The 19,149-nt window shown below is 54.4% G+C and overlaps 1 pseudogene; it reads right to left on the bottom strand.

Annotated features, from left to right (window-relative positions):
- The window catches only part of LOC125449018 (large neutral amino acids transporter small subunit 2-like), a 73,181-nt pseudogene extending 54,672 nt beyond the window's left edge, over window positions 1–18,509 (bottom strand).
- Between the last annotated feature and the right edge of the window lie 640 nt (window positions 18,510–19,149).

The following is a 19,149-nucleotide window of genomic DNA, read 5'->3' on the forward strand; positions in this document are numbered from 1 at the left end:
GGAGGATGGTGTGAAAGGATTCGGACAAGAGTTACAGGGATGTCGGAGGGTTTGAGCTACAGGGAGAGGCTGGGGGTTGTTTTCGTCGGAGGCTGAGGTGGGGGGGGGGAACCTTATAGAGGTGTATTACATCATGAGAGGCATGGATAGGGGGAATGGACAAGGTCTTTCCCCCCCAGGGTAGGGGGGAGTCCAAAACTAGAAGGACATAGGTTTAAGGTGAGGGGTAAAGATTTAAAAGGGACCCTTTTTCACACAGAGAGTGGGGGGGAAGGAGTCGCCAGAGGAAGTGGGTGGGGGCCAGTACAGTTACAGCGTTTAAAAGGTGTCCGGATGGGGACGTGGATAGGAAGGGTTTAGAGGGTTAGGGGGCCGAATGCTGGCAGATGGGGCTGGATTAATTTAGGATAATCTGGGTCAGCACGGACAGGATGGGCAAACGGGCCTGTTTCGGTGCTGTACAGCTCTGTGTCTCCATTATAATGGAGGACATTTAATCAAAATTTAGGGACAGAGAGACCAGGAGGTGTATGGGAACTAGGCATTAAAAGTTAAGTGACCACAAAGTGGGATACTGGAAGGTGAAAGGAGGGCATGCCTCTTCATTGCCTTCTCCGTTGTAAACATGATCCACTCTCTCTCTCACACACACACACTGGGCAAGGGAGTCAGCCCGCTAATTTTAACCTGTTTACATTCTCTCCTGTTTATTAAACACCACCGACCACCCTGAGTCAGCACTCTGACTGTCAGCTGGTGCCCTCGGCTTCCCCAGGCCAGCGATGCTCAACCGGCCACTCAGCTCACCTCAGTCACCCCATCGCTCGCCCCTCTCCAACTACCTCCCCATCCCAACGCGCGCACACACATGGATGTGGGCAGAGGCACACGCATGCACAGACACAGGCGTGCACACACACAGACAGAGGCAGGCACACGCACACAGACACGGGAGAGCACACGCACAAGCACGCACACACACAGACACGGGAGGGCTCACGCGGGCACACGCACACAGACACGGGAGAGCACACGCACAAGCACGCACACAGACAGACACGGGAGGGCTCACGCGGGCACACGCACACAGACACGGGAGAGCACACGCACAAGCACGCACACAGACACGAGCGGGCACATGCACGTGCACACACCCACCGGCAGGCACACGCAACCACCCACACAGACATGTGAGGGAACACGCACAAGCACGCACACACACACACACAGACATGGGCGGGCACACGCACACACACACACAGACACAGGTGGGCACACGCACATGCACGGGAGGGCTCACGTGGGCGCACGCACACACACAGACGCGGGAGGGCACACGCACATGCACACACCCACACAGACACGGGCAGGCACACGCACACGCATGCACAGACACCAGGGCCCCTCACCGGGCTCCAGTAACACTGGCATTGCCATAGCACCTGTGAAACAGCCCAAGGTGCTCTGCAGAAGAGCGTTATCAGGGCAAATATTTGGATACAAGCCGGGCAAGCAGATTCCAAGGTCAGGCAGTCGGTCAAGGGAGACGGAGAGGAATGTTCCGGAACTTGGGGGCTGAAGGCACGGCCTACCGACGGCGGACCCAGTGAACTGAGCCCCGCTGGAGAGGCCAGGATTAGAGCAACACAGCATTATTAACCTGCACAGAATGTGGCCACTTGGCCCATCGTGCTGGCAGGAGACAGCCAAGGCAGGTCGTTTGGCTGGGGTGGGGGGGGGGGGGGGGAGAGGCAGGGGCTGGTTTCGCCTGTGCTAGGGGGAGGATCACTACAGACGAGAGAAAGAGAGAGAGAAATGAAAGAGTGGTGCACGCGAGGGAACTAAGTTGGCAACGTCTGAAGCAGATCAAGTGAGGGGCAGGAACGGTGGTGAAGCAAAATGAGGGAGAGAGAGAGAAAAAGGATGAGAGGATTGAGTGTCGGGGGGGGCGCGGTTGGGAATGTGGCTGAGGGAAACAAAAGGTTTGGGAACAAGATGGGGGGAGAGAGATAGAGTGGGCAGTGACAGATGTGGAATGATGGAGAGGAATGAGGAGGGGCAAAACAAAATGGAAGGAAAGGGTGAGGCAACAGAGAGAGAGAGAGAGAGAGAAAGGGAAAGGAAAGATAGAGAGAAAGGAAAAGGGGGGGGGGGAGAAGAAAGAGTGAAAGAGGGAGAGCACGAGCTTAACTGCCCTCAAATGTCTGGGTGAGTTCAAGGGGCAATGAGGGACGGGTATGAAATGCTGGCCTAACCGGTGACGCCCACCGTACCGCAGACACACATTGAAAAACAGACTTCCACCTCAGGAAACACAGAGAGAGACACACACACACACAGGCACACACACACAGGCACAGGCACACACACAGGCACAGGCACACACACAGGCACAGGCACAGGCACACACACAGGCACAGGCACACACACAGGCACAGGCACAGGCACACACACAGGCACAGGCACACACACAGGCACAGGCACACACACAGGCACAGGCACAGGCACACACACAGGCACAGGCACACACACAGGCACAGGCACATACACAGGCACACACACAGGCACAGGCACACACACAGGCACAGGCACACACAAACAGACACATCTGAATCAGCTGCTGATCCAGCAGATGCTGACTCTCAGTCTCTGGCCCTGAATGTCAAGCTGCATTATCATGACTCGTGACTGTTCGAATCTCATGCCTCTCCCCACATTTAACTTCTCTCTCTTTCTCTCTCTCTCTCTCTCTCTCTCTCTCCAATTTCCCTCGTTCAGCTTCTTTCTAATGCTTTCCCACGTCCCCACTTCCGCACTGCATGGTCACAAGTCCCCCACTGTGCTGTCTCTGTCGCCCTGCTTTCCATGGCCATACTCTCTCCGTCTCTGTCTCTGGGCCAAGCTCCCACTGACTCACTCAGACGCCAGCTTGCCATCACTGCCTCACCTCAAATCCCTCCTACTCCCTCACACTGTATCTCCCCTCACTCTCCCTCCCTGTTTATTACTGCCTGTGTGACTGTACAGGGTCACTGTTTCTGCAGCAGGGTAAGGGTTACTGACTGTGACTGTACTGGGTCACTGTTTATTCAGCAGGGTAAGGGTTACTGACTGTGTGACTGTACAGGGTCACTGTTTATTCAGCAGGGTAAGGGTTACTGACTGTGTGACTGTACAGGGTCACTGTTTATGCAGCAGGGTAAGGGTGACTGTCTGTGTGACTGTACGGGGTCACTGTTTATGCAGCAGGGTAAGGATTACTGACTGTGTGACTGTACAGGGTCACTGTTTATTCAGCAGGGTAAGGGTTACTGACTGTGTGACTGTACGGGGTCACTGTTTTTTCAGCAGGGTAAGGGTTACTGACTGTGTGACTGTACAGGGTCACTGTTTATGCAGCAGGATAAGGATTACTGACTGTGTGACTGTACTGGGTCACTGTTTTTTCAGCAGGGTAAGGGTTACTGCCTGTGTGACTGTACAGGGTCACTGTTTATTCAGCAGGGTAAGGGTTACTGCCTGTGTGACTGTACAGGGTCACTGTTTATGCAGCAGGGTAAGGATTACTGACTGTGTGACTGTACTGGGTCACTGTTTTTTCAGCAGGGTAAGGGTTACTGACTGTGTGACTGTACTGCGTCACTGTTTATGCAGCAGGGTAAGGATTACTGACTGTGTGACTGTACTGGGTCACTGTTTATTCAGCAGGGTAAGGGTTACTGACTGTGTGACTGTACAGGGTCACTGTTTATTCAGCAGGATAAGGGTTACTGACTGTGTGACTGTACTGGGTCACTGTTTATGCAGCAGGGTAAGGATTACTGGCTGTGTGACTGTACAGGGTCACTGTTTCTGCAGCAGGATAAGGGTTACTGACTGTGTGACTGTACAGGGTCACTGTTTATTCAGCAGGGTAAGGGTTACTGACTGTGTGACTGTACAGGGTCACTGTTTATTCAGCAGGGTAAGGGTTACTGACTGTGTGACTGTACAGGGTCACTGTTTATTCAGCAGGGTAAGGGTTACTGACTGTGTGACTGTACAGGGTCACTGTTTATTCAGCAGGGTAAGGGTTACTGACTGTGTGACTGTACAGGGTCCCTGTTTATGCAGCAGGGTAAGGATTACTGACTGTGTGACTGTACAGGGTCACTGTTTATTCAGCAGGGTAAGGGTTACTGACTGTGTGACTGTACAGGGTCACTGTTTATTCAGCAGGGTAAGGGTTACTGACTGTGTGACTGTACAGGGTCCCTGTTTATGCAGCAGGGTAAGGGTTACTGACTGTGTGACTGTACGGGGTCACTGTTTATTCAGCAGGATAAGGATTACTGACTGTGTGACTGTACAGGGTCACTGTTTAATCAGCAGGGTAAGGATTACTGACTGTGTGACTGTACAGGGTCACTGTTTATTCAGCAGGGTAAGGGTTACTGACTGTGTGACTGTACAGGGTCACTGTTTATTCAGCAGGATAAGGGTTACTGACTGTGTGACTGTACTGGGTCACTGTTTATTCAGCAGGGTAAGGGTTACTGACTGTGTGACTGTACTGGGTCACTGTTTATTCAGCAGGGTAAGGGTTACTGCCTGTGTGACTGTACAGGGTCACTGTTTATGCAGCAGGGTAAGGATTACTGACTGTGTGACTGTACTGGGTCACTGTTTTTTCAGCAGGGTAAGGGTTACTGACTGTGTGACTGTACTGCGTCACTGTTTATGCAGCAGGGTAAGGATTACTGACTGTGTGACTGTACTGGGTCACTCTTTATTCAGCAGGGTAAGGGTTACTGACTGTGTGACTGTACAGGGTCACTGTTTATTCAGCAGGGTAAGGGTTACTGACTGTGTGACTGTACAGGGTCCCTGTTTATGCAGCAGGGTAAGGATTACTGCCTGTGTGACTGTACAGGGTCACTGTTTATTCAGCAGGGTAAGGGTTACTGACTGTGTGACTGTACTGGGTCACTGTTTATTCAGCAGGATAAGGGTTACTGACTGTGTGACTGTACTGGGTCACTGTTTATGCAGCAGGGTAAGGATTACTGGCTGTGTGACTGTACAGGGTCACTGTTTCTGCAGCAGGATAAGGGTTACTGACTGTGTGACTGTACAGGGTCACTGTTTATTCAGCAGGGTAAGGGTTACTGACTGTGTGACTGTACAGGGTCACTGTTTATTCAGCAGGGTAAGGGTTACTGACTGTGTGACTGTACAGGGTCACTGTTTATTCAGCAGGATAAGGGTTACTGACTGTGTGACTGTACTGGGTCACTGTTTATTCAGCAGGGTAAGGGTTACTGACTGTGTGACTGTACTGGGTCACTGTTTATTCAGCAGGGTAAGGATTACTGACTGTGTGACTGTACAGGGTCACTGTTTATTCAGCAGGGTAAGGGTTACTGACTGTGTGACTGTACAGTGTCACTGTTTATTCAGCAGGGGAAGGATTACTGCCTGTGTGACTGTACAGGGTCACTGTTTATTCAGCAGGGTAAGGGTTACTGACTGTGTGACTGTACAGGGTCACTGTTTATTCAGCAGGGTAAGGGTTACTGACTGTGTGACTGTACAGGGTCCCTGTTTATGCAGCAGGGTAAGGATTACTGACTGTGTGACTGTACAGGGTCACTGTTTATTCAGCAGGGTAAGGGTTACTGACTGTGTGACTGTACAGGGTCACTGTTTATTCAGCAGGGTAAGGGTTACTGACTGTGTGACTGTACAGGGTCCCTGTTTATGCAGCAGGGTAAGGGTTACTGACTGTGTGACTGTACAGGGTCACTGTTTATTCAGCAGGGTAAGGATTACTGCCTGTGTGACTGTACAGGGTCACTGTTTATTCAGCAGGGTAAGGGTTACTGACTGTGTGACTGTACAGGGTCACTGTTTATTCAGCAGGGTAAGGATTACTGCCTGTGTGACTGTACAGGGTCACTGTTTATTCAGCAGGGTAAGGGTTACTGCCTGTGTGACTGTACAGGGTCACTGTTTATGCAGCAGGGTAAGGATTACTGACTGTGTGACTGTACTGGGTCACTGTTTTTTCAGCAGGGTAAGGGTTACTGACTGTGTGACTGTACTGCGTCACTGTTTATGCAGCAGGGTAAGGATTACTGACTGTGTGACTGTACTGGGTCACTGTTTATTCAGCAGGGTAAGGGTTACTGACTGTGTGACTGTACAGGGTCACTGTTTATTCAGCAGGGTAAGGATTACTGCCTGTGTGACTGTACAGGGTCACTGTTTATTCAGCAGGGTAAGGGTTACTGACTGTGTGACTGTACAGGGTCACTGTTTATTCAGCAGGGTAAGGATTACTGCCTGTGTGACTGTACAGGGTCACTGTTTATTCAGCAGGGTAAGGGTTACTGACTGTGTGACTGTACGGGGTCACTGTTTATGCAGCAGGGTAAGGATTACTGACTGTGTGACTGTACTGGGTCACTGTTTATGCAGCAGGGTAAGGGTTACTGACTGTGTGACTGTACAGTGTCACTGTTTATTCAGCAGGATAAGGGTTACTGACTGTGTGACTGTACAGTGTCACTGTTTATTCAGCAGGATAAGGGTTACTGACTGTGTGACTGTACAGTGTCACTGTTTATTCAGCAGGATAAGGGTTACTGACTGTGTGACTGTACAGGGTCACTGTTTATTCAGCAGGGTAAGGGTTACTGACTGTGTGACTGTACGGGGTCACTGTTTATTCAGCAGGGTAAGGGTTACTGGCTGTGTGACTGTACAGTGTCACTGTTTATTCAGCAGGATAAGGGTTACTGACTGTGTGACTGTACGGGGTCACTGTTTATGCAGCAGGGTAAGGATTACTGGCTGTGTGACTGTACAGGGTCACTGTTTATGCAGCAGGGTAAGGGTTACTGACTGTGTGACTGTACTGGGTCACTGTTTATTCAGCAGGGTAAGGGTTACTGACTGTGTGACTGTACTGGGTCACTGTTTATTCAGCAGGGTAAGGATTACTGGCTGTGTGACTGTACAGTGTCACTGTTTTTTCAGCAGGGTAAGGGTTACTGACTGTGTGACTGTACGGGGTCACTGTTTATTCAGCAGGGTAAGGATTACTGACTGTGTGACTGTACGGGGTCACTGTTTATGCAGCAGGGTAAGGGTTACTGACTGTGTGACTGTACGGGGTCACTGTTTATGCAGCAGGGTAAGGGTTACTGACTGTGTGACTGTACTGGGTCACTGTTTATTCAGCAGGGTAAGGGTTACTGACTGTGTGCCTGGACTGGATCACTGTTTATTCAGCAGGGTAAGGGTTACTGACTGTGTGACTGTACTGGGTCACTGTTTTTTCAGCAGGGTAAGGGTTACTGACTGTGTGACTGTACGGGGTCACTGTTTATTCAGCAGGGTAAGGATTACTGACTGTGTGACTGTACAGGGTCACTGTTTTTTCAGCAGGGTAAGGGTTACTGACTGTGTGACTGTACGGGGTCACTGTTTATTCAGCAGGGTAAGGGTTACTGACTGTGTGACTGTACAGGGTCACTGTTTATGCAGCAGGGTAAGGGTTACTGACTGTGACTGTACGGGGTCACTGTTTATGCAGCAGGGTAAGGGTCACTGACTGTGTGACTGTACTGGGTCACTGTTTATGCAGCAGGGTAAGGATTACTGACTGTGTGACTGTACAGTGTCACTGTTTATTCAGCAGGGTAAGGGTTACTGACTGTGTCACTGTACTGGGTCACTGTTTATTCAGCAGGGGAAGGGTTACTGACTGTGTGACTGTACTGGGTCACTGTTTATGCAGCAGGGTAAGGATTACTGACTGTGTGACTGTACAGGGTCACTGTTTATTCAGCAGGGTAAGGATTACTGACTGTGTGACTGTACAGGGTCACTGTTTATTCAGCAGGGTAAGGGTTACTGACTGTGTGACTGTACGGGGTCACTGTTTATGCAGCAGGGTAAGGGTCACTGCCTGTGTGACTGTACTGGGTCACTGTTTATTCAGCAGGGTAAGGGTTACTGCCTGTGTGACTGTACTGGGTCACTGTTTATTCAGCAGGGTAAGGATTACTGACTGTGTGACTGTACAGGGTCACTGTTTATGCAGCAGGGTAAGGGTTACTGACTGTGTGACTGTACGGGGTCACTGTTTATTCAGCAGGGTAAGGGTCACTGCCTGTGTGACTGTACTGGGTCACTGTACATGCAGCAGGGTAAGGATTACTGCCTGTGTGACTGTACAGGGTCACTGTTTATGCAGCAGGGTAAGGGTTACTGACTGTGTGACTGTACAGGGTCACTGTTTATGCAGCAGGGTAAGGGTTACTGACTGTGTGACTGTACAGGGTCACTGTTTATGCAGCAGGGTAAGGGTTACTGACTGTGTGACTGTACAGGGTCACTGTTTATTCAGCAGGGTAAGGATTACTGACTGTGTGACTGTACAGTGTCACTGTTTATTCAGCAGGGTAAGGATTACTGACTGTGTGACTGTACAGTGTCACTGTTTATTCAGCAGGGGAAGGATTACTGACTGTGTGACTGTACAGTGTCACTGTTTATTCAGCAGGGGAAGGATTACTGACTGTGTGACTGTACGGGGTCACTGTTTATGCAGCAGGGTAAGGATTACTGACTGTGTGACTGTCCAGGGTCATTGTCATTATAAGTTAGGAGAGGTAGGGATGAACAGAGGATGTTAATCGTGACGAGGAGGACTAGAGAGAAGGTAAGCGAGAACTGAGGGAGGTGGGTGTGAGTTTAGGGTTAGTGTGAGGAGTGCATGTCAGCGAGAGAGCAGCGAGGATAGATTCGGGACGCGGGTTACTCACGGAGGCAGACCCCCGCAAGGAGTCGAAGGCCCACGTCTGGGGCGAAGCAGGTCGGGAAGAGGGGCTGCAGCACATAGTTGGAGAAGGTTAGGGCGATGACTGCCTGGTTGGTCGGGTAGATCACCAGCACCGCGATCCAGAGCCGCAGAAACCTGACCGAAGAAAGAGAGAGAGACATAGAGAACGGTCAGCCTCGTGACACAGCAAAGGCACCCCACACCCCACACCTCCCAGCCAGAAAACTCACCCAGCCAGGCCTCCAAAGATGTCCTTGACATAGGAGTAATCCCCTCCAGATTTGGGGATGGTGACGCCCAGCTCGGCGTAGCACAAAGCGCCGATGGCAGTGATGAAGCCGGTGATGATCCAGACGATCAGGGCCAGCCCGACGGAGCCGGCGTTTTCCATCACCCCCTTTGGGGACACAAAGATGCCAGAGCCAATGATGTTGCCTGGAAAATCGGGGTGAGGGAGAGAGAGAGAGACAGAGAGATTTGAGAATTGGCTTCGCACAACGGCCAACGAGCCCCAGACTGCGAATCAGAAAGGATAGGCGACAACATCTCCTTCACTGTAACCCTCAACACTGGCCACCCCTCCCTCACTGTACTCCTTATATGCTCACAGCTTGGAGGGGGGCCCAAATTCGGCCCGGCTCCGTTTACAGACGCGCTGATCCACCACTGTTGGATCTCAGACGCCACGGAGAGCGGCTGCTCGGGGGCAGTGTGCGATGACGATCTCTCCCATTGATGCCAGCAAAAGCTGCTCACTGACTCCAGGAAGCGGAGGGGAGGGCATGTTACACCCCCCCCCACCTCACCACCGCCCACCGCCAACCCACGTCTGCATCAACGGGGCTGAGGTGGAGATGGTCGCGAGAGCCGGGTCCCTGAGAGGGACGGTCACTGACGATCCGTCCTGGTCGATGTGAGAAAGTGCAGCAGTATCTGTAACGTCCTCGGGGGGGAGCTGAGGAAATCCAGCACGTCCCACAAGGAACTCCCACTGCACCCCCCCCCCCCCCCGCCCCCCACTGACCCCGTTCTCACAGACGCACCGTTCTGTCCGGGAGCACCACGGCAGCAGCTCCACGCGACAAAGCGAGGAACTGCAGAGGGATGTGAGTGCAGCCCAGTGAATCTCACACAAACCCTTCCGCTGGCTCCATCTACAGCACCACTCCCCCCCCCCCCCCCACCCACCACTGCCTCGGGACAGCGAGCGACAGCATCAGAGATCCCCCCCCCTTCCCTGCCCGCCCTCGTTATACCCTCTTCCGCCTGGCAGAAGGTTTTAAAGTTTGAAACCGCGCACCAACAGATTGAAGAACAGCTTGCTCCCCGCTGCTATCGGAGTTTGGAACCGAACCCCTCAAACGTTAACAGTGATGTCTGTCTCTGCACCTTCCCTGTAGCAGTGTGCTGTACCCCGCTCTGCTCCCCTGGCACACCGCGTACAGTGCCATCCACCCGGACCGCACGCAAAACAACACTTTTCACTGGTTTGTTGTCGTCATGTGGTACCACGAGGGGACGAGCGAACAGTCTCTTCCTGCCACTCCCTTCTCACAACACAGTGGAGGCCTGTGGCTCCAAGGACCCAGTGGGTCACTGCAGAAAGACCTGGGGGGGGGGGGGGGGCGGGGGAAGAGAGGGGGACGCGTGCGAGCCACCGAGGGAAAGGGCATTGAAATGAAGAAGCGAGCCGCTCAGCTACCCGGATGTCGGATAGTGAAAGCAGAAAGCGGCTGGAGCATAGCTACAGCTCTGGCAGCCTCTGTGCGGAGACAGAGAGGGAGAGAGAGGGGGAGAGGGAGAGAGAGACAGATGGACAGACGGTCAACACTGAGCCCAGCGTGACTTTTCTTCAGAGCTGTTTTGAGAGTTCTTGCAGCACTTTTCCCCAGGCGTTTGAGAACACCCCCAGCACTTCAGTGAGATGAGAGCTGGTTGGATCCAGGGCACCAGCAATGGGGAAGAGAGTGTGCAGGGGGATATAGGCAGGAGCATTACACACTTTGGCAGCAAGAGCAGAGGAGCTGAATGTTATTTAAATGGAGAAAGGAGTCAGAAAACCACAGAGCGGAGGGATTTGGGGGCTCCTCGTCTATGAATCCCGAGAAGCCAGCCTCCAGGCTCAGCAGGGAGTAGGGTAAGGAAAGGGACTGATGATCTCACAGCAAAGGGAGTGGCGTTTAAAAGTGGGGAGATTTTGCTAAAACTGTACAAGGCACTAGTCAGCTGGAAGACTGAACAGTTTCGGGTCCCTTATCTAAGTAAAGATATAAAGTCCAGAGAACATTCACTTGGCTGATCCCGGGGAGGGAGGGACTGCCTGACAAGGAGAGGGGAAGTCGGTCGGGCCTGTACTCATCGGGGTTTAGAGGAATGGGGGTGGGGGACCTTATTGGATTCTTAGGGGAGACCTGACAGGGGGAGATGGGGAGGGGTTATTACCCCCTTGTGTGGGAGAGTCTAGGATCCAGAGGGGGCATCATCTCAGAGCGAGGGGGTCGCCCACTGAAGACGGAGATGGGGAGGGATTTCTTCTGTCTCTGAGGTGGGGGGGGGGGGGAGGAGGAGCGAACCTGTGGAATTCTTTACCGCAGTGGGGAGGGGGCTGTCGAGGCTGGGACATCGAGGGTATTGAAGGCCGAGAGAGAGAGATTTAAATCAGGAAAGGGATCGAGGGCGATGGGGGGGGATAAGGCAGGAAAGTAGATGATCAGATAAGCCCCAAACTCTGTGAATGGCAAAGCAAGTTCGATAGGCTCTTGTGGTTTTAAGCCAGCAAGTGAAAGGAAAGCTGTAGAAGTTGGTGGGGTACAGGAACAGGGAGCACAGACGGCAGAATGGAGTGGGGGGCAGACAAAAGGCGGTACAGGCTTACAGAGAGGGACAAAGAGAAAAGGGAGAGGAAAGTAGGGTGACAGCAGCTCAGGGGTGGCAAGAGATTTACAGTCAGTTTTCACACTGGAGGGATTCTATGACCTAGGGAAAGAGAGTGAGAATAAGCGAGACAGAGACAGATCAAGAGCTATGGTGAGAGAAGCAGGCATGGGCACTCAGAGGGACAGAGGGGGTGAGAGAGGGAGGGAGACAGAGAGAGAGTGACACACACAGAGAGCGACAGAGAAGGAGGTGGCCAGACGTTGGGATGTGGGGCAGACAGAGGGCAGAATGAAAGTGACAGTGTGCCAAATAGATAGATAAAGGCAGAGTTAAGGAGTGGATGTGCAAAAACGTGGTGGGAGGGGTGAAGGAGGATAGTGGGAATGGAGAGTAAAGAGAGACAGGCATGGGGAGCAAGCGAGAAGGCGAGTAAGGGGGGGGCACGAGAGAGAGAGGGTGGGGGCGAGAGAGAGGGTGGGGGCGAGAGAGAGGGTGGGGGCGAGAGAGAGGGTGGGGGCGAGAGAGGAAGAGAGAGGGGGACACGAGAGAAGTGGATGTCAGCCATAAGAATGAGCAGGGAAGAGAGGGGTGTGCAGCCAGCGTGGAGGAGGGAGAGCACGGTCATGTGCTAATTAATCCTGTCAAGCAGTCAGTGCCATGTAAAAGATTTAAACTTTATCTGAGCTGCAAGAAGACAAAGGAGCTGCTTCACGGAGTCCCTTGCAAAGTTAAGCTGCAGCAAGTGTGTGTGGTGGGTGGGGGGGGGGGGGGGGGGGGGAGCAGAGATGGAGATTTCTCACACCCCCCCACCCCCAGCTAACAGGGCTCCCGATCCCAGCAGGGGGAGGGTGTGCTGCCTGCTGGATGAGGTGCAGCCTCTTCTGACAAAGCGTTGACCCGTGCCTTCCCCTGGTGGGGTGGGCTGAAGGCAGGCTCTCAGGGCAGTAGGAGAAGGTGGGCACGTGCCGGGTGGGTGAGGCACAGCCAAGGTGCCAGGCCCCGAAACGAGCTGGGGGGGGGGGGGGGGCGGTGAACAAACAATCCCCGGACCGTTCATCCAGGACAAACGCTCCGGGGCTCAAATCCTGCCTCCGAAGGGACTGAAACTTGACGGGAAAGGCCGGGGGCTGGAAGCTGATCTCAGTCACGGCGACTGCGAAGGCCGTCGTCACTCGTGCTTTAAAAAGAACGCACAAAATGCCCCACCCAATGCCCCCTCTGGGGTAAGGAGATCAGTTGTTCCTTACTCCGGTCTGGGACCTCCTGCAATTCGGGATGGGAAGCAAATGTTATGGGTTTGTTAGGTCTTTAGAATTGACAGGACACCAAATCTGCGGTGACAACACACAGGGCAGGAGTCAAGGAGTGTACATGAAATAAATACTCAAGCAGCCTCGTCATGTTGGATCTGATGTGGCACAACAAGAAAGGGTTAATTAATAAGATAATGAAATGTGAGGCCGGATGAACACAGCAGGCCCAGCAGCATCTCAGGAGCACAGAAGCTGACGTTTCGGGCCTAGACCCTTCATTAGAGACGGGGATGGGGTGAGGGTTCTGGAATAAATAGGGAGAGACGGGGAGGCGGACCGAAGATGGAGAGAAAAGAAGATAGGTGGAGAGAGTGTAGGTGGGGAGGTAGGGAGGGGATAGGTCAGTACGGGGAAGACGGACAGGTCAAGGAGGTGGGGTGAGGTTAGTAGGTAGGAGATGGAGGTGCGGCTTGGGGTGGGAGGAAGGGATGGGTGAGAGGAAGAACAGGTTAGGGAAGCAGAGACAGGTTGGACTGGTTTTGGGATGCAGTGGGTGGAGGGGAAGAGCTGGGCTGGTTGTGTGATGCAGTGGGGGGAGGAGACAAACTGGGCTGGTTTTGGGATGCGGTGGGGGAAGGAGAGATTTTGAAACTGGTGAAGTCCACATTGATACCATTGGGCTGCAGGGTTCCCAAGCAGAATATGAGTTGCTGTTCCTGCAACCTTCAGGTGGCATCATTGTGGCACTGCAGGAGGCCCATGATGGACATGTCATCCAGAGAATGGGAGGGGGGAGTGGAAATGGTTTGTGACTGGGAGGTGCAGTTGTTTATTGCGACCGAGCAGAGGTGTTCTGCAAAGCAGTCCCCAAGCCTCCGTTTGGTTTCCCCAATGTAGAGGAAGCCACACTGGGTACAGTGGATACAGTATACCACATTGGCAGATGTGCAGGTGAACCTCTGCTTAATGTGGAAAGTCATCTTGGTGCCTGGGGTAGGGGTGAGGGAGGAGGTGTGGGGGCAAGTGTAGCATTTCTTGTGGTTGCAGGGGAAGGTGCCAGGTGTGGTGGGGTTGGAGGGCAGTGTGGAGCGAACAAGGGAGTCACGGAGAGAGTGGTCTCTCCGGAAAGCAGACAGGGGTGGGGATGGAAAAATGTCTTGGGTGGTGGGGTCGGATTGTAGATGGCGGAAGTGTCGGAGGATGATGCGTTGTATCCGGAGGTTGGTGGGGTGGTGTGTGAGAACGAGGGGGATCCTCTTTGGGCGGTTGTGGCGGGGGCGGGGTGTGAGGGATGTGTTGCGGGAAATGCGGGAGATGCGGTCAAGGGCGTTCTCGACCACTGTGGGGGGGAAAGTTGCAGTCCTTGAAGAACTTGGACATCTGGGATGTGCGGGAGTGGAATGCCTCATCGTGGGAGCAGATGCGGCGGAGGTGGAGGAATTAGGAATGGGGATGGAATTTTTGCAGGAGGGTGGGTGGGTGGAGGTGTATTCTAGGTAGCTGTGGGAGTCGGTGGGCTTGAAATGGACATCAGTTACAAGCTGGTTGCCTGAGATGGAGACTGAGAGGACCAGGAAGGTGAGGGATGTGCTGGAGATGGCCCAGGTGAACTGAAGGTTGGGGTGGAAGGTGTTGGTGAAGTGGATGAACTGTTCGAGCTCCTCTGGGGAGCAAGAGGCGGCGCCGATACAGTCATCAATGTAACGGAGGAAGAGGTGGGGTTTGGGGCCTGTGTAGGTGCGGAAGAGGGATTGTTCCACGTAACCTACAAAGAGGCAGGCATAGCTGGGGCCCATGCGGGTGCCCATGGCCACCCCCTTAGTCTGTAGGAAGTGGGAGGAAGTGAAAGAGAAGTTGTTGAGGGTGAGGACGAGTTCGGCTGGGCAGACGAGGGTGTCGGTGGAGGGGAACTGGTCGGGCCTGCGGGACAGGGAGAAGCGGAGGGCCTTGAGGCCATCTGCATGCGGAATGCAGGTGTATAGGGACTGGACGTCCATGGTGAAGATGAGGTGTTGGGGACCAGGGAATTGGAAGTCCTGGAAGAGGTGGAGGGCGTGGGTGGTGTCATGGACGTAGGTGGGGAGTTCCTGGACCAAAGGGGAGAAAATGGAGTCCACATAGGTGGAGATGAGTTCAGTGGGGCAGGAGCAGGCGGAGACAATGGGTTGACCAGGGCAGGCAGGTTTGTGGAATTTGGGAAGGAGATAGAAACGGGCCGTGCGGGGTTGGGGAACAATGAGGTTGGAGGCTGTGGTTGGGAGGTCCCCTGAGGTGATGAGGTCATGAATGGTGTTGGAGATGATGATTTGGTGCTCGGGTGTGGGGTCATGATCGAGGGGGCGGTAGGAGGTGGTGTCGGAGAGTTGGCGTCTGGCCTCGGCGATGTAGAGGTCAGTACGCCATACTACCACTGCGCCACCCTTGTCTGCGGGTTTGATGGTGAGGTTGGGGTTGGAGCGGAGGGCTGCCCGTTCTGCGGGGGAGAGGTTGGAGTGGGTGAGAGGGGTGGAGAGGTTGAGGCGGTTAATGTCTCGACGGCAGTTAGAGATGAAGGGGTCGAGGGAGGGTAGGAGGCCTGGGGGTGGTGTCCAGGAGGAGGACTTGTGTTGGAAGAGGGTGAAGGGGTCAGTGGAGGGAGGGTTAGGCTCCCGGTTGAAGAAGTAGGCATGGAGGCGAAGACGGCGGAAAAACTGTTCTATGTCCAATCGTGACTGGTATTCATTGATGTGTGGTTGTAGGGGGACAAAGGTAAGCCCCTTACTAAGGACTGACCGTTCGTCCTCAGTCAGTGGGAGGTCTGGGGGGATGGTGAAGATGCGGCAGGGCTCAGTGTGGCTGTCTCCTCTGGGGTTGCTGGCTGTGGAGGTTGTGGGCGGAGCGATGAGGTCGTCAGCTATGGGCAGGGTTCCATTGGCGCCGGCGGTGGCGGAGTGGGGGTGGGGGGGTGGTGGTGGGGTGCTTCCAGCTGACCTGGTTTCCATCCGGCAGAATTCCCAACATATCAGAAACAGTCCCGAGGCAGCGCAGACGAAGCGTTGGCGGTGACCTGCTTCCCTGGCCACCCTTTGGGATAGTACAGATGCACTTCTTCAACCCCGTGGCCCTTTCTGCAACCACACCCCGCCCCGACCCACTCCATCCCTGCCTCCGTTAGGGACAGGACCAGGCCATTCCCATCGGACACAATCCCAACGGGCCCAAACCCCCTTCCCGTTCCCTCCCAACGGACCCAAACCCCCTTCCTGTTCACTCCCATCGGTCACAATCCCAACGGACCCAAACACCCTTTCTGTTCACTCCCATCGGACACTATCCCAATGGACCCAAACCCCCTTTCTGTTCACTCCCATCGGACACTATCCCAACGGACCCAAACCCCCATCCCATCCACTCCCATCGGACACAATCCAAACAGACCCAAACGCCCTTCCTGTTGCCTCCCAATGGACCCAAACCCCCTTCCCGTCCCGTCCCATCGCACACAATCCCAACGGACCCAAACCCCCATCCCGTCCACTCCCATCGGACACAATCCCAACAGACCCAAACCCCCTTCCCGTTCACTCCCATCGCACACAATCCCAACGGACCCAAACCCCCTTCCCGTTCACTCCCATTGCACACAATCCCAATGGACCCAAACCCCCTTCCCGTTCACTCCCATCGGACACAATCCCAACGGACCCAAACGCCCTTCCCGTTCATTCCGATCGCACGCAATCCCAACGGGCCCAAACCCCCTTCCCGTTCACTCCCATCGGACACAATCCCAACGGACCCAAACCCCCTTCCCGTTCACTCCCATCGCACACAATCCCAACGGACCCAAACCCCCTTCCCGTTCACTCCCATCGCACACAATCCCAACGGACCCAAACGCCCTTCCCGTTCATTCCGATCACACACAATCCCAACGGACCCAAATCCCCTTCCCGTTCATTCCCATCACACACAATCCCTACGGACCCAAATCCCCTTCCCGTTCATTCCCATCACACACAATCCCAATGGACCCAAACCCCCTTCCCATTCACTCCCATCGCACACAATCCCAGTGGAGCCAAATCCCCTTCCCGTTCACTCCCATCACACACAATCCCAACGGACCCAAGCCCCCTTCCCGTTCCCTCCCATCGGACACAATCCCAACGGACCCAAACCCCCTTCCCGTTTCCTCCCATCACACACAATCCCAACGGACCCAAACCCCCTTCCCATTCACTCCCATCGCACACAATCCCAGTGGAGCCACTGGGAGGAGGGGGCAAGGAGTGGAGGTGGAGACAATTCCCTCTCATCTAGCTCCCCCTCCAGGGGCCAGGATGGGGCTGAATGAAGGTGCAGGCCAGTAAAGATCCCATAACTTTGAGCAGGAGACCCCCTCTCCACCCCGTGGCCGAATATCCAGGAACGTGACCCGGCGGTCTGAAAGCCCACGAGGGGAGAGTAAGGACAGGGGTCACTGCTGGATTTGAAGGGTCACGCAAAGAGAGAGAGAGGGTCAGAGAAGGGAAACTCACCGACAATGATCCCGCAGGCACTGACTAGTCCGATCTCCTTCTTCAAAGCCACCCCTCGGTCTCCGTCCTCCTGCTTGTTGCTGCCTCTCTGTGCCTTCTCCAGCGACTCCGTGCTCCTGCCCCCGGAGCCCGGGCTCCTCAGCCGGCTGCCTTCTGCCATCCTGCTCTGCTCAGCCCTCTGCAAACAGGTAACAGATGTCGTCCTCTGGGTTGTTGGCGGGGGGCTGTGAGTCAGAGAGATGCTCAGCCCTCCCAGGGGCAGATCAAGTTTGTGAGGGGAGGTTTGGGGCTGGGGGGAAAACTTACAAAAACAAGACAGAGAGAGAGACACACACACACACACAAATAAATCAGATCCCAGGGACCGAAGTCACCCTGGGACAGGAGGAAGAGTTCCCAGGTACAGGAGTCACACAAAATACCCTGGGCTTTCAGGAGTCTTGACCCAGAGGAAAATACACTTCAACTTTGTCGTGGCTACAGGGAGAAGGCATGGGTTGCTCAGAAGGGGAAAAAGAAATTTGCTCCCCACTTTTTCTCTCCCTCGGGGAGTGGCCCTGGCCCCCCAAGTTGGACGGGATTCCTTATGGCCTGCGTGTGCCCCTCTATCTCTCTCTCTTCCCTGAATTGCAATCCTGTTGCTTGTGACCCTCTTCTGGTCTTTGCGTTCTTATATCGCCTGGCTCCTCCCACCCCCAGCCCTCCTTAAGGCGCAAGCACCTTGCTGCACCAGCTAGAGACTGGTAAGGCTATATTACAAACTGTCACCCCCTCCCCTCCCATTACACCCAAAAACGTGGGGAGGTGGGGGGGATCCTTTCAATGCATGTATTCCTGCTCAAACCTAACCCTATCGCAGCCCCCAACAGTGTCAAGGTCAGAGATAAGGCATTTTAGTGGAGTAAAAGGGAAACGAGCTGAACAGGCTGAGGACGAGCTGACTCAGGGCACACACACACACACAGAGAGAGAGGATTAGCTGGCAAAAAAATGTTGACTGCAGTTCGGATGTGGGAGTACTTTCTTAAAGGCGACACGTTAGATATAGTGCAGAGAGGTTTCAAAGGGACGGGCTGGAGACGGCAGGGGGGCTGTGTGTAAGTTCCCACCCCCCCCCCCCACACCCCAGTAAAAGGGAACACATTTGCGTTCTTACTTCGGCAGGACGAACGATGGAGGGAAGGGCTGCGGGGCTAGCAGGGTGGCTCGGGCCGAATGGCGCCCTTCGCGAAAGGGGGACGGGGGAAAGCAGTTTGATTTATGTAGCGCCTGTCTCCCCGCCCCTCCTAACCCAAACCTCGCACGGACACCGCGGCCTGGGGTTTTGGGTTCAGTTCTCGGGGGCAGGGGTTGGGTTTTCTGTCTGGCAGCTCCGCTTTATCTCACAGAGTGGGGGAGGGGGATCCTTCTGGATGGCATGGAGGGGGAGGGGGAAGGGGTGGGGTCGGGGGATCCTTCTGGATGGCATGGAGGGGGAGGGGGAGGGGGTGGGGGTTCCTTCTGGATGGCATGGAGGGGGAGGGGGTGGGGGTTCCTTCTGGATGGTGTGGAGGGGGAGGGGGATCCTTCTGCATGGTATGGAGGGGGTGGGGGATCCTTCTGGATGGTATGGAGGGGGTGGGGGCTCCTTCTGGATGGTGTGGAAGGGGAGGGGGATCTTTCTGGATGG

The sequence above is a fragment of the Stegostoma tigrinum genome, chromosome 43, assembly GCF_030684315.1.
Source record: "Stegostoma tigrinum isolate sSteTig4 chromosome 43, sSteTig4.hap1, whole genome shotgun sequence".
NCBI classification, from domain to species: Eukaryota; Metazoa; Chordata; class Chondrichthyes; order Orectolobiformes; family Stegostomatidae; genus Stegostoma; species Stegostoma tigrinum.